General features: G+C 36.6%; 1 long non-coding RNA gene across 1 annotated transcript in view; it reads left to right on the top strand.

The window, feature by feature from the left end:
* Positions 1-14337, top strand: part of LOC145430202 (uncharacterized) — a 35765-nt gene that overhangs the window by 1938 nt on the left and 19490 nt on the right. Inside the window, exon 2 of the long non-coding RNA XR_013910665.1 lies at positions 10343-10466. This is a non-coding gene — a long non-coding RNA (uncharacterized LOC145430202). The remainder of the gene's footprint in view (positions 1-10342; positions 10467-14337) is intronic.

Here is a 14337-nt window from a genome sequence, read left to right on the forward strand (position 1 = left end):
ACCATCACAACGAACTGTAGCTATTTGCACAGTTACACAATTTATTTATTTAGTTTTGCTTTGGCACATTCAATTTTAAAAATGATACCACGTGAAAATGTCGAGTGTCTAAAAGCAGAAAGGTGTGGGAAATTCAATCAATTTAGTATAATTTAGCAAATATAATTTTTGCACATTTGATGTGAATTGCAAAAACAAAACTAAAGGCATTTGCCATTAATTCTTTGTTTAAGTAGAGAATATCATTTCACTCCTTTTGATCTTTCTAACGTTTTTTATTATTATAATACAAGTATGCAGGAACATTCTCTGTGGTCAAAGTTAGCTATAGTGTTTCATCATACAGCAGGACACCAGTGCTGCTTGAGTTGGAATATCTATGGCTGGACAAGCCAATCAGCTGTTCTCAAGCTGACCACTGGTAGACCACATATCAGGCAAGAGGTGAAGGTGGCTTTAGTACAGAGTAAGACATGTGGGGCCAGTCATTCTCAGAGTGACAAGGGCAAGGAATGCTCCCTTACAGACTAATGGTCACCCTTGGCATTGTAAAAATGATAATTGCCTAACAAGAACAATATGAATTACACACACACAAACACACAGTGGTGTTGCAGGCTTCAAAATGATTGCCCTTTATTTTATTTATTTTTCTTCCTTTTATTATCGCTTTGCAATGACGCCCTTGGAAAAAAGTTTTTGTTTTGTAAGAAGAGAGGGAAAAAGTAGTGCCAGTGGCAGCTTAACACAAACATCTCTTCCTTTCCATGACAATATTGCATTGTCAGGAGCTGAATAATTCATGTGTTGGGATGCAATTAGATAATGTTATAATCATGTTGGGTATTTCTTCGTGTCTCGTTCAGTCACTCAAAAGAAAATGTTTTTACATCCTGAACTTTTTCTCAGGCTGGACAAAATGTAGACATATGTAACTATAATATAATGTTGCCCAAACATTATGCATATGTTGGCAGCTGTATCATTTTATATAGATTATACACTCAGCAGCCAAAATATCAAAACCAGTGACCGGTGACAAAAGTTTTTCAACATTTTATCAGAATAAAATGCTTTGCTGGGACACTCTGAGCCCTGGCATTTTTGTAGCTGTTGGCTTCATTCCATAGCCCACCTAAACACAATTTCAGACCAGGCACAAAATGTGCTGTACCTCACCACCAAAAGTGCATAAGGACAACTTGACACAAAGTCCAGAATTTTTACTTTGCTCCCAAATTCCAAGATTTAAACTAAACAAGCACCAGAACAAGAAACAAGAATTCTCCTAATAACCCAGAGGACCCAAAGACGCTGCACAACCAGAGGCCAGATGACTAAAAACACCCTCAGAGGTTGGTAGCCATGTGTAATTCTGCAGCTCTAGCAACAAAAGCAAGAAATCATTTGACTGACTAAATTTTTTAAGTTGCGTCCTCATTCACCTCTTGACCACCTACTTCACGGTTGCACAAACAGCAAACCTCAGTTTCTTTTTCTGATCTAACCTTCATATTTAGAATGATCACTGGTCATGAGAACTGGGTACAACTCAGAACCCCCAAAAAAATCTTCAGTGAGATTCTTGTCGTTTTTGCGAATATTTACAGGATCATGCACTATAAATCTGTCCTCTGTGGACAGACAAAGAATAAATGGTGGGTGAAAATTGTGTTTGTGTGACCTAAAACGTTGAGTGTGCCATCTGCCCATTGAAAGCCCAGGAGTTTTTTGACCACTCCAACACACTCTTCACTCAACGTTCGCCCTACTTCTCCTCGCTCTAAAATTCCCATTTCTCCATTATTTGGTTTTGTTATTTTTCAGTTGCATTGCAGATTTGATGAAGTGCACAATACCCTTCCCATTGTTTAGTGTTCTTTGTGATTCTACATGCTCACATATTTAGTGAGAAAGGGGTGCTGTGGCACCTACAGCTGCCCCCTCTAAATGAGGCTCTGAATACATTAATAATGTGTGTTATTTATTTTGAGATCTTCCATTCATTATTCATGATGTTTTTGGAGGGTACGAGACATCACAAGTGATTTCCTACAGGGCTCAGCAGCAATAAAATAATGTTTTAAGGTGTGCGAGAGATAGGACAGAAAGGCAAGACTGCAGGCCTGTGCATATTTCACTAGTTGATCACTTGTGTAATTGTCCACATCCATATTTACTCCTTTGCAGTCACAAATCGTTTTGAATTGGGTTAGCGTGTAGAGCCAATGGAAAATATTTTACTAATGCCACAGTAAAGTTGTTTCTGAAATCCAAAGCAATTCATCATATTTCACAGACTTGATAATTAGTGCATCAGTGTGTTTCTCATCCTATTTAATGTCCACTTTGATCCTCACTAATCTCTAACTGTACCGCTTATCAGTGGCTTCCTTTGGCCCATAAGGCTCATGTTAGAAGAATGAATTTGTAGTTTCCATCTTTAACCAGTTTTTGCTCAGTTTTTGATTCATTCATGTATCTGGAATTAAAACAAAAAAAATTAAAACCATGGTTTAAAATAATGAACTCTAAAATGTTCTAACTGTGATACTAGAGTGAAGGGACTGAATAACTGGCTTAGTTATTAAATCAGTTCATCATTAAATAACCAATATATTACAAATCATGTCTTGGAGCGTTGCCATGTGCAAATGGTACCTGTTAGCATGTGTACTGATATTAACAATGATAAAACATGAACATTTATCACACAAATTATATACACTCACTGTCCATTTTATTACCTTGCAAGAAGCAATTCCTTCTTTCATGCTTTCTTTGTCTCTCTTTTTTTTTGGAAAGAAAGAAGCACTCTGTAGATCAGCAGTTTAAGAAACATCTGCCTGACTTACAACCATGATTTAAGTCACATTTCTTACTTTCTGGCCCTTGGTTTGAACTTCAGCAGACAACCATTTAAACTTTTTGCCTCTATTATGGCTCAAGATGTGCTTTGAACATTGGTTGAACAGAAGTACTTATGGAATGAATGAATGGCTAAATAAATTAATGAGAGCCCTTATTCTCATTGCAGAGACACTACAAATTCTGAGTCAGTTGAGGTTAATGAAATCTGTAATGAGATCCCAATAAAAAGCATTTTACATAAAGTTATTAAATATTTCTAAGCGCTTCTGTCTTTTAAAAGATGCTAAACACTACATGCACACTGCATATCTATTCAACCATACTTCCAGTGAGGACAGCACACGTTTTCGCAGAGCTTCCTCAGACTATCTCTTTGATTTCAGGGAGGCTTGCAAAGAAAAGAAAGGAAAGGGATTTTAACCAACATATTATATAAATAATTTAAGCAGTGCCATATGTTATAGTGCCAAAAATTACATAAAAAAAAAAAAATAAAGTCATATATTACATCCTTTGAAATACTGGATAAAACTGTCATGTGCCAAAATTTGTTTGAGAAGTTCAGAATATATTGAAGTCAATATGTTTTTTTGATAAGCAATGAACTCCTTTCGCAAAGAAGTAAACTTAAGCTACCTTCTATTTTTAGTTTAAATAATGTACAGTGGAAATGAGTAACTAACATCATTTTTGTGAATATTAACAAAATCATTTTTCATGTACAAAATTAGCCATTTTGACCTCCCCATACCCATCATGATTATGGCTCAAATAACTTATCAAAATCAAAGATTCATTCTTACTTTTTCAGTGTTTTCTCTTTGAGACCATTTTATAAGTGACAGCAGACGAGTTGTTGCCAACCATATTGCCAACTGACTCTCTGCCACTGTTTGGGCAGTAAAGTACAGCCCAAGCAAATATGGTCTGACAAACTTTCAGGGTTATGTGAGGTTTGGTTGCCAGAATGCGTGGGCATTAAGAAATTATGTATTCCTTTTAGCCAGTGTGTAACTTCTTTTGTGGATTATGGCTAAGTATCAGAATTTAGTGATGCAAAGATGATGTAGGCAGCTGAAATATGCTGTGTAAAATTTGAAAGGAAAAAAAGGTGATAAGGGAAAAAAACAGATTTATGTTATAGATGATATGTGATTTAGTCCATCCAAATTATGCATCTGAAAGTCACATTCTTTAGCAAGTTTGGTTGTGTTGATTTATTTCAAATAATGTTTTTCAAATCCTTAAAATAAAAACTATATTATTTACTGTACTTGGCAGATTATCATGCTGAATCCTGAGCTATCCCCACTACTTTAATGTCAGAAATTAAGCTTTAATTTATTAGTCATCAGTTTCCCCAATCACCCATTATAATTTTGATATCCCCTGATGAATAAATATTTTTTATGCCCTCATCACAAAACGTGAAGTGCCTCTGGCACAATCATACATTACTTTTTTTTAATAGCGGATAGTGTTAATAGTGTTAATAGTGACACTGTAGACTGTCACATTAAGATGATCACTGAAAAAAAATTAACAATAATTTTTCCATACAGACCTTAATGTGAGTGTTGAAGGCATTTCATGTTGTAATTATGGTAAGAGAGCTATCGCTGCATTAGTGCAACAGTGTGTCTTTGGAATAAAATACAGTGTACAATGTAGAATCTTCATCAAATTACCCAAAACGAGCACAATTTGAGTCATAACCATGAAACCAGTTACATGACAATAGGTTATCATCAGTGTTGGTCAAGTTACTTGAAAATGTAATCAATAACTAATTACTGATTACTTCCCCTGAAAAGTAATCTGCTACTTTACTGATTACTTATTTTCAAAAGTAATTAGTTACTTAGTTACTTAGTTACTCTTTTTAAAAAATGATTTACAACCTGAATAGGTAATAAAGCAATAGATCTTTCAGCCCAGTTCTATTTTTTCTGCATAATCCATCATATAAAATGTAATCAAATGAAAAAGTCTATTTTTGAAACTAGTTTTATTAGTTTTAATCCATTAACTTTACGCATCAAGCAAATATTAAATTATATGCAACATTCTCTGACTGGAAGAAATTTGTTTAACATTTAAACCTAATTTCTGCATATTCCAGCAAATAAAATAAAATAGTTTTTTGTGTTTACAGCAGAAAATGAATAAAATCAAAGAGTCAGCGCTCCTGTTGCTCTATTTTCACCTGTATAGCAGGAGTGGGGCAGGCGGAGGTTTGCCCTGGTGCAGGTGTGTCGTAGCGGTTAGTGGAAGGATCTGGGAGTTTCACATTCCCGTGGCAGTGTACTGTCGGTGCTTGCTTGGAAGTTTAGGGGGATTTTTTTTGCTGTAAAAAGAAGTTTTCTTCCCACGCAGTGAGCAGCGGACGCTAATGTTTTTGTCACTTTTTACAGAATCAAATTCAAAGTAAGGTCAGTACTTCCACGCTTTAAACACTGCACAGGCATACTCTCTGCCGCACTCCTTATATCATCCATTGTTGATCTGTACACAGCTGTTGTCACGAACGTCTCACTCGCTTACATCATTGTCATGAGACACTCTTGCAAAAAAATCACGGTTTTAGTAACGCAGCGTGCTTACGGGAAAGTAACAGTAATCTAATTACCTTTTTTGCAATAGTAATCCCTTACTTTACTCGTTACTTGAAAAAAGTAATCGGATTACAGTAATGCGTTACTGCCCATCTCTGGTTATCATCAGCATGCTATACATCTCTTCACAGCTCCCATATTTCTGTTAGAATTATCTGCTAATGCACAACCATTAAAGGCTTAGTAAGTTTGCTACTGAGGAAATCTTGAGTGACAATCAGAGGATAAAGATTTAAGCATGACATAAACCTTGTAATCCTGTATCATAGCAGATTTAGATTTGGTGTAACCTCAGTTTCAGCTTATTTATCTCCACGGCCATGTCTCTGTTCTTGCAAAACAAGCAGTGTTCTAAACAATGGTATACCTATTCACATGTGAGGCTGGGAGCAGATTTGCAGCATCTGGATCTGACGGCCGATCCTCTCTCACTCTAATCCTCTGTGTGGCTGTATTTCTGCTCAGGCTCATAAGGGATCGAGTGGGCCATCTATTCACAACCTGCCTGCCATAGGGCAGATAAACAGAGGGGAAAAAAACAGTAAATGGCCACTAAACCCCAAAGAAACATAAGTAGTGCACATCTGTGTTTGCATTTTTTTACTTAGCAAGATTTAAGGTTAGATAAAGACCATGTCATTTTTCAGTGGTTTCACTTTGGAAAAATGATTCATTCATTTACTCAGTGCAGTGATTGAGGTGTAGATTGTGTGAACCTTTCCATAGCAGTTTTAACATACTTGCGTTTAGTCTTTTTTTTTTTTTAATTTTTAATAGATTTCAAAATGTATTAAATGTATTAAACTGAGTATAGGTCTATGAAGACCTGCCAGGTTTGTATATATTATTGCCAATATAAAAAAGTATGAAAAAACAGGGCATGGGGGGTACTATGAATTGCTAGTGAGCTGCATTTGCATTTGTAACATCTGCAGTAAACAGTGATGGGTGAATACAATCAACATTATCCAGTATGTCATGTAGTCTGTGTAACATGATTTTAATAGCTTTAGTAGGTAAAAATCCCCCTGTAAAGACTCTCATTGACACCTAGCTGATGTAAGTAATCCAACCATTAATCATACTTGACTTTAATAATGTGTAAATCATCATTATAACATTAAGGCTAAACTACACATTGGTTGGTGATTCAATCAATCAATAAATCTGTCTCAAAAGAATCTATAATTGTATATGTGAAAGGAGCTAAAAAGCATACGGATGCAGAGAAAACTGTTCAGAAGGCTCTCATTAAAAGTCAATCCTATGCCTTTGACTTCTTACATGCCAAAATCCCAATGTAAGCTTAAAAAAAGCACAAGTGGAAAGGAAACATGCAACATTAGGTGTTATTAGGTAGTCTTTATTTGGCTGCTATAAGGTATAACCTTGAGAGGTTGAAAATAATTCAACACCATGAGGCTCCCTCTTGATCACCTTAATCATCTTTCTCCTTGAAAGGTCATTTACAGCCTGGTTAAGTAAGACAATGGGAATCAATGCCTGGTAAATGATAGCATTCAAAAGAGCTGCTTGTGTTAATGCCTAATGGGCAGGCTAACAATATTTTAAAGTGATTAGTAAGAAGAGGAATAGAATATGGAGCCAGATGTGACACGGGATAAAAAACTCTGACCATTAAACAGCGGATGACCAGAACATAATTTGCCACCTCTGCACTCGGCTTAGTTACTAAATGGCTACTTCATGATTACTTTTTAACCTTTTTAAACCCTCTAATAAATCAGCTAAGGGTAAGATGATGTCTTCTAAGCAATTCCAGTAAGTCTGGATCAGAAATATACCTTTTTTTTGTTTTAAATTAGCAGTTCAAAAACAGCTGTCAGGTAAAAAAAAACTTGTAGCAATTGTAAAACCTTGTGGATAATATCATATGTTATATGCAATATGATGTAAATAAAGTTTGTTAAATCTATATGTTAAATCTATATCAGCTCTAGCCTAGACTGGTTTAAATGTTATAGTATGGTTAAAAATATTCAACCAGTGTTACTTTATACCACACTGAAGGACAACGTTTTTGGGGGTCATTACATTTTCAATTTGAAAAGACCTTGAGGCATTGTATTTGGTTCACTCACCTACACACACACACACACACACACACACACACACACACACACACACACACACACACACACACACACACACACACACAATAAGTACAATTACTTTCTCTGTGGAAAAAAAAACATTTGGGTAAAATTCAAACGTACTGCTTGTTGTTCTTTTATCAAGACAAATGTTCATGTCAGGTTGTGGGTAAAGTAAAGGAGGACGTCTCAGTGATATCCAATCAGAAGTTTTCTCCATATTCAAGGATTCCTGCAATACATGCAATCTATGCATTTATACAATAAACAATCTTCCATTTCAAAGGAAGAATGCCTTCAATTCTGACTACTTCAGCAAATAGACAATTAATATGAAGAACTTGAGTGAATACCTAACAGCTGTTGCCAAAAAATGTGAAGGGCATGTACTGTAGTGTTCTTTATGAAATGTAAAGATTGCTTGCAGGTATTACTCTTCTGTTCCACCATACCACAAAAAGCTGTTGGCACAAACAGTCACTTGATCTCTGCCACTTGCAATGTGACTAGAAAACAATATTAAAATATTGTATTTCTGCTTGGAAGAGGAAGAAAGTGGGATGGATAGTAGATCCCCCTGCCAAAACAAATTAAAAATTACTCACAAGTGGGATGGAGGATAGACCACGCAAAGTCAGAAGTGCAAATCCAAACTTTGAGTTGCTTCAAGTGACTTTAACTTTATAGCAGTCTAAATTACAGTCTTTCATCTTTAAAGTTTTATTCTGATTTTTTTTTTTACATATGTGATTATTCCAACATTGCCATAAGGTTGGAGGCACAGTCGCCTAAAACTGGACATCTACTATCATGCAAACCTCACTATAGTGGGCTCAACTAATGGTGCATTAGATGAATCCAATAGCTATGGAAAAATTAGAAATGTTGCCAAAAACAGAAAATCACGAAGAAAAAAAAATGTATTGATATATGGGTCTCATTTTGCTTATGTTTCTGGTCTTATTTCGTTTCATTTAGATTGATGGCCTGGTTACTCCACTGTGTAAAGTGAAAAATTAATCATAAAAAAGATACAACCATGTCCAGAGCACAGAGGTGGGTAGTAAAGAGTTACATTTACTTGAGTAAGTTTTTGAAAAAAAATGTACTTTTACTTTTTACTTTTACTTGAGTACATTTGTAAAGAAGAAACTGTACTTTTACTCCGCTACATTTGCAAAATTCGACTCGTTACTTAAAAAAAAAAAGTTTAACACACTAGATAATATGCCGCCAGTGGAGTTTCCGGTAACTGTTTTACCAAACTGTGGCCGCCCAAGCGTTTCAAAGTAGCGGACACACGGAAAGAAGAAACATATGAAAACATGGCAGAGCTAGTTGTCTACACTAGAGCTGAAGAGGATGAACACCCTTGGCCTCAGATACAAAGAATGTTTCGCTAACAGCTAGCCTGGTTAATGACGCTAGAGTCCCACGCACATGCAAACAGCTCGTCTCTACTGCTTTAACTGTTAAAACAGAAGGCAATACTGCGGGTGACATAAGATAAGATAAGATAAGATAAGATAAGATAACTCTTTATTGTCATTGCACAGTCATACATAGCACAGTAGTACAATGAAATTGGAAAAACTGTCCTACGTCGGCACTACATATAACACAACACGACACGATATGACACATCACAACGTAACAAACAACACAACACAGTATATTAACTTAGTATAAAAAAGAAGAATAAGTGTATGTGTATTGCACACTGTTATTATTGCACATTAATTATTATTGCACCTTGTTATAAATATAAATATTATTGTTATCGTTTTAAACATTGTTACCTCCCCCTAAAAAGTCCAGGGAGGTATCCAGTCAGGTCAGCTATTTACATTGATCAGGGCTATTGCCCTGTTGTAAAAGCTGTCCTTGAGTCTATTTGTTCGGGACCTCAGCAGCCTGAACCTCCTGCCAGACGGCAGCAGCTTAAACACCCGGTGTCCTGGGTGTGTGCAGTCCCGTAGGATGCTGCGTGCCCTCTTGAGACATGATTTATTATGTGAAACAGCAGCTTGTTTAGTTTAAACAGTCTGCATTAAGCTGGACAAACACTGCGATTTTTTTTTCAGTCGCGTTATTCAGCTCCTGCTCAAACTGTACAATTGAATGTCAGGGGTTAGAAGTTCATAGATCACGATGCAGGGTCTCACACTATACGGCCTGGTGCTCTGATGCGACTTGAGTGCTCAAACTGTGTGTCCATAACATGAAGCTTATCATACAAAATCTGTCCCTCGCTCTCCCTCTCTCTGTCTTTCACTCACACAGGCACACACACACACCACCACCATCAACTTTGCTAAATTACTAATGAAAAACATTGACCAGACAGGTGCAATTGATCAGCAATGTCCATCCAACTCTTTTCATGGTTGTTGTAGTCGTGATAATTTTGTGAGGCCACATTGAAAAGCCTCGGATACGGAAGCGTAGAGCTGCCACCCAGGCAAAAGAAAAATAGAGCTATATCACGTTATGGGAAAAGACGAGAAACACAGTGATGCCCAGAGTAACAGCCAAACAGGATGATCTATTGGCTAGCAGTCCGGAATTAATTGCAAACTGTTTGTGTGGGATATGAATGACAAGATTTTGTTTTTGGACAAGAGTTAGTAAAAAACATCTCCAGTGTGATCAAATCTTCCTGCCAAACATCTGCAGTTTGCCAGTGTACAGCACTATAATGACCAGAGCTAATTCTATTGAAAACCATACATCTTTCCACAGGTCTCAACTTCATCAGACATCACCTAGACTCAGAGCTGGATGAGGCCAGCGCAAACAACAGCCTAACCGACTAAGATGATGGATCCATGGGGTCAGGAAAGCCAGAAGCAGGGGAGCTGGAGAGGTACCTTTCATGTCCATTCACTGGAGGTGTGGATCTATTGCATGGCTTTCCTCACATCAGGAAGCTGTCGATTAAAATCAGTATAACTCTTCCTGCATCTGGAGCTTGTGAAGGACTTCTCAGTCATGCAGGACTCCTGTTAACTGCTAAACAGTTACAGCTTCACAGCAAGAACCTTGACAGCAAACTGCTGCTGAAGCTTAACCATCACTTCACTGAGTGAAGAAATGGCACATTTTTGCTAAATATGCAGAAATAAATGCGCACTTATACAATTTATGGTAAACTGAGCTGCCTTGTATGTTGAAGTTGCCTCGTTCTAATGTTTTCTCTGAGGCTGCTGTGCCATTTGGAGCAAAAATGAATATAAAGTTTACAGCATATCTTGTCGCTGTATATTGTTTGCACTGTTTATATATTTATATTATTTACTGTAGGTATTGCTGAAAAAAGCTTTGTTGTGAAAAACTGAAATCTGGAAATTAGGATTTTTGTGCCTTATTTTTTGATGTTTTTACATATATTCTATTTGAAAATACTACAATTTGTATATTTATTTATTTTTGTTTGTCTGATAGCATTTATTTATAAAATAAATCGGACATTTCAAACAGTTACTCACTACTTGAGTAGGCTTTTCGCCAAGTACTTTTTTACTCTTACTTGAGTAACTTTTTTGACAACTATTTTTCACTTTTACTTGAGTAATAATATTTTAAAGTAATGCTACTCTTACTTGAGTGCAATTTTTGGGTACTCGACCCACCTCTGCCAGAGCACAACCATGCAGCATGTACACGTGATCTTAATCTAAAATGAAGGCCATAGTGGTGGTCAGAGATGGGCAGTAACGCGTTACTTGTAACGCGTTACTGTAATCTGATTACTTTTTTCAAGTAACGAGTAAAGTAAGGGATTACTATTGCAAAATCGGTAATTAGATTACCGTTACTTTCCCGTAGGAACGCTGCGTTACTGCGTTACTAAAACCGTGATTTTTTTTGCGAGAATGTCTCATGACAGTGACGTAAGCAAGTGCGACGTTGGTGACAGCAGCTGTGTGCAGATCAACAATGGATAATATATCGAGTGCGGGAGAGAGTATGAGCGTGCAGCGTTTAAAGTGTGGAAGTACTGACCTTACTTTGAGTTTGATTCCATAAAAAGTGACAAAAACATTAGCGTCCATCGTGCGTGGGAAGAAAACTTCTTTTTACAGCGAAAAAAACCCCTAAACTTCCGAGCAAGCACCCGAGTAGCTACGACGTGATGGGAAACTCACAGAGACACTCGCGCGGATTCTTCAACTGACCGCAGCACACCTGCACCAGGGTAACCCTCCGCCTACCCTGCTCCTGCTTTACAGGTGAAAATAGAGCAAAAGGACCGCTGAGTCTTTGACTTTATTTATTTTCTGCTGTGTTTTACTTGCATCTGTTTGAAAGAGTGAGTGAAAACACAAAAAATATTTTATTTTATGTGCTGGAATGTGTAGAAAATAGGTTTAAATGTTAAACTAATTTATTCAAGTCAGAGAATGTTGCATATAATTAAATGTTTTGCTTGATGCATAAAGTTAAAAGATTAAAACTGATAAAACAAGTTTTAAAAAGAGACTTTTCCATTTGATTACATTTTGTATGATGGATTATGTAGAAAAAGTAGAATTGGGCTGAAAGATCTATCGCTTTATCACCTCTTCAGGTTGTAAATCGTGTTTTTAAAAAGTAACTAAGTAACTAAGTAACTAAGTAATTAATTACTTTTGAAAATAAGTAATCAGTAAAGTAACGGGATTACTTTTTGGGGGGAGTAATCAGTAATTAGTTACTGATTACTTTTTTCAAGTAACTTGACCAACACTGGTGGTGGTTATGTGATCCATAGGTGTATCTGTGGATGTTAGATCACTTTAGCTAGTCAATAAAGGCACCTTTAACAAGGACTTACACTTCAGAAGACCATATTGACAGCATTATGAACCCAGGAATTATGGTTAATTAAATGGAAGCCATCTAAAAAAAAAAAAAGAAAGAATGTGGAAGGGAACAGCAGCACCTCAAAGGAAACTCAAACATGCAAAGAGAAATATACAAATAATAATAATAAAAGTAATATTACTACAAACAAAGACCCCGGTCAACCCAATGCATCGCCCCTTAAAAACACACAAAAAAGAAACAGACAAAAAAACATTAAGAAAAAGTCTCAGATTTGTTATTAGGAACTTTGAATGAGTGTTTTTTTTTAGTATAGTTGTCTTACTACTACGACGAAGTCTCACAGTGCACATTTTGGCCATCAAGACAAGAAAGTCAAGTCTGGTGTAATTTTCACAGCTCAAATATAACCTCAAATGTGGCACATTAATAAACACAATATTCTACTTTGCCAATTGGTGAGTCAAACAAATAGCTTGCTCTGTTTCTCTCACTGGATTCACTCAAACAAAGTACACACACACTTAAGAAAGCAGATTTGTTTAATACTAGCTGTTTTCCCAGAGCCACAACGACTACCATGCAGGACTTTTTTATAGAGCAAAGCCATGTACTTGCACTTGCCAAGTCACAAGCTGAGTCACTTTGCAACAGAAGCCCTGCGGTCCTTCCCTTGCTAGAACGTAACACAGATTCAGTGTGTCCACATTGCAGACTTGCAACGCTGTTAAAAACAAATTATGATCCTGTGTTTTTTAGGGTTAGGGCAAGTCTATTGGACAAGAGGTGAAACATCTTAAAAAAACAAAACAAAACAAAAAATAAACAACTTAGAGAAGTTCAATCGCCTTCTTTTCAAGCTCCTTAGACTACCATGACCTGGATGAGTGAGAACCTACAGATCTAAGATGCTATGTCTTTCACCCGTATACTATGGTGGTGGTAGGAATATCTGGGATTCATCAATTATTCTTTGTATTATGGGCAAAATAACGCTGCAAACATTAAAGTAATTCTCAGAGTGTCAATTACACTAATACATGCACTTATTCTATTATTGTATGGTCTCTACCCTACAATATAAAGTGCCTTTAGGTGAATTGAAATAAAAACAAATCTCCATAAAGAGGCAGATAAGGGAACAAACTTTAATTTTTCATTTTTTTAGTGATCAGTCACATTGGGAGAAAATTTCTTCCTTAATTGGTGCATAATGTTAATTCTGTCACTGAGTGGTGGATACTGCAAATTGTCCCCAGTTGTTGTGTTAAGCTTGTGTGTCCTAAGTCGGAGTTTCGGTCTCTGTGTTTCCTGTTTTATTTTGATAGTCCTTGTCCAGTGTCAGTGTATCTAGTTTTGCTTTCCTTTGTCTCATTATGTCTGATTTGTCTCAGCTGTGTTTCCACATATCCCCCGTCCTCTCATGTTTCTGCCTGTGTATTTTAGTTCTCAGTCTTCCCTTGCTCGTTGTCACGTCATATCTCCTCAGTGCTGTGCGTTTCCTTCATGTTCCTGGTCTCCATAGTTCCTAGTTCTGGTTTCTTTTTTTCCAGTTCCTTTTGTCCTTAGTTTGTTAGCTATAGTTATTATTTGTTTTTGTTTTCTGTATTTGAGTTTTTCACACTGCAATAAAAGCTGCCTCTTTTAGTTCATCCCTTTGTGTCCTGCGAGTCCTTTTGGGTCCAATCTCCTGCCTGCCACAGCACACATCACGACAATTTTTGTTGTTGAAAATAATGTGATGATAAAAATTTGCTCATTAAAGACTGCTGAAAAAGAGTTTTACATGTAAACTAGCATATCAACACTAACTGGAAATGAAAATTATTATGACTGAGTAAACACTCCCTCTTTTTGAGCCATATTTTCATATTCAGTTGCTGTCACCTGCATTTAGCTCGTACAACTGAAAAAGTAACAACCGTATAAGT

The sequence above is a fragment of the Astatotilapia calliptera genome, chromosome 7, assembly GCF_964374335.1.
Source record: "Astatotilapia calliptera chromosome 7, fAstCal68.1, whole genome shotgun sequence".
In the NCBI taxonomy this organism is placed as follows: Eukaryota; Metazoa; Chordata; class Actinopteri; order Cichliformes; family Cichlidae; genus Astatotilapia; species Astatotilapia calliptera.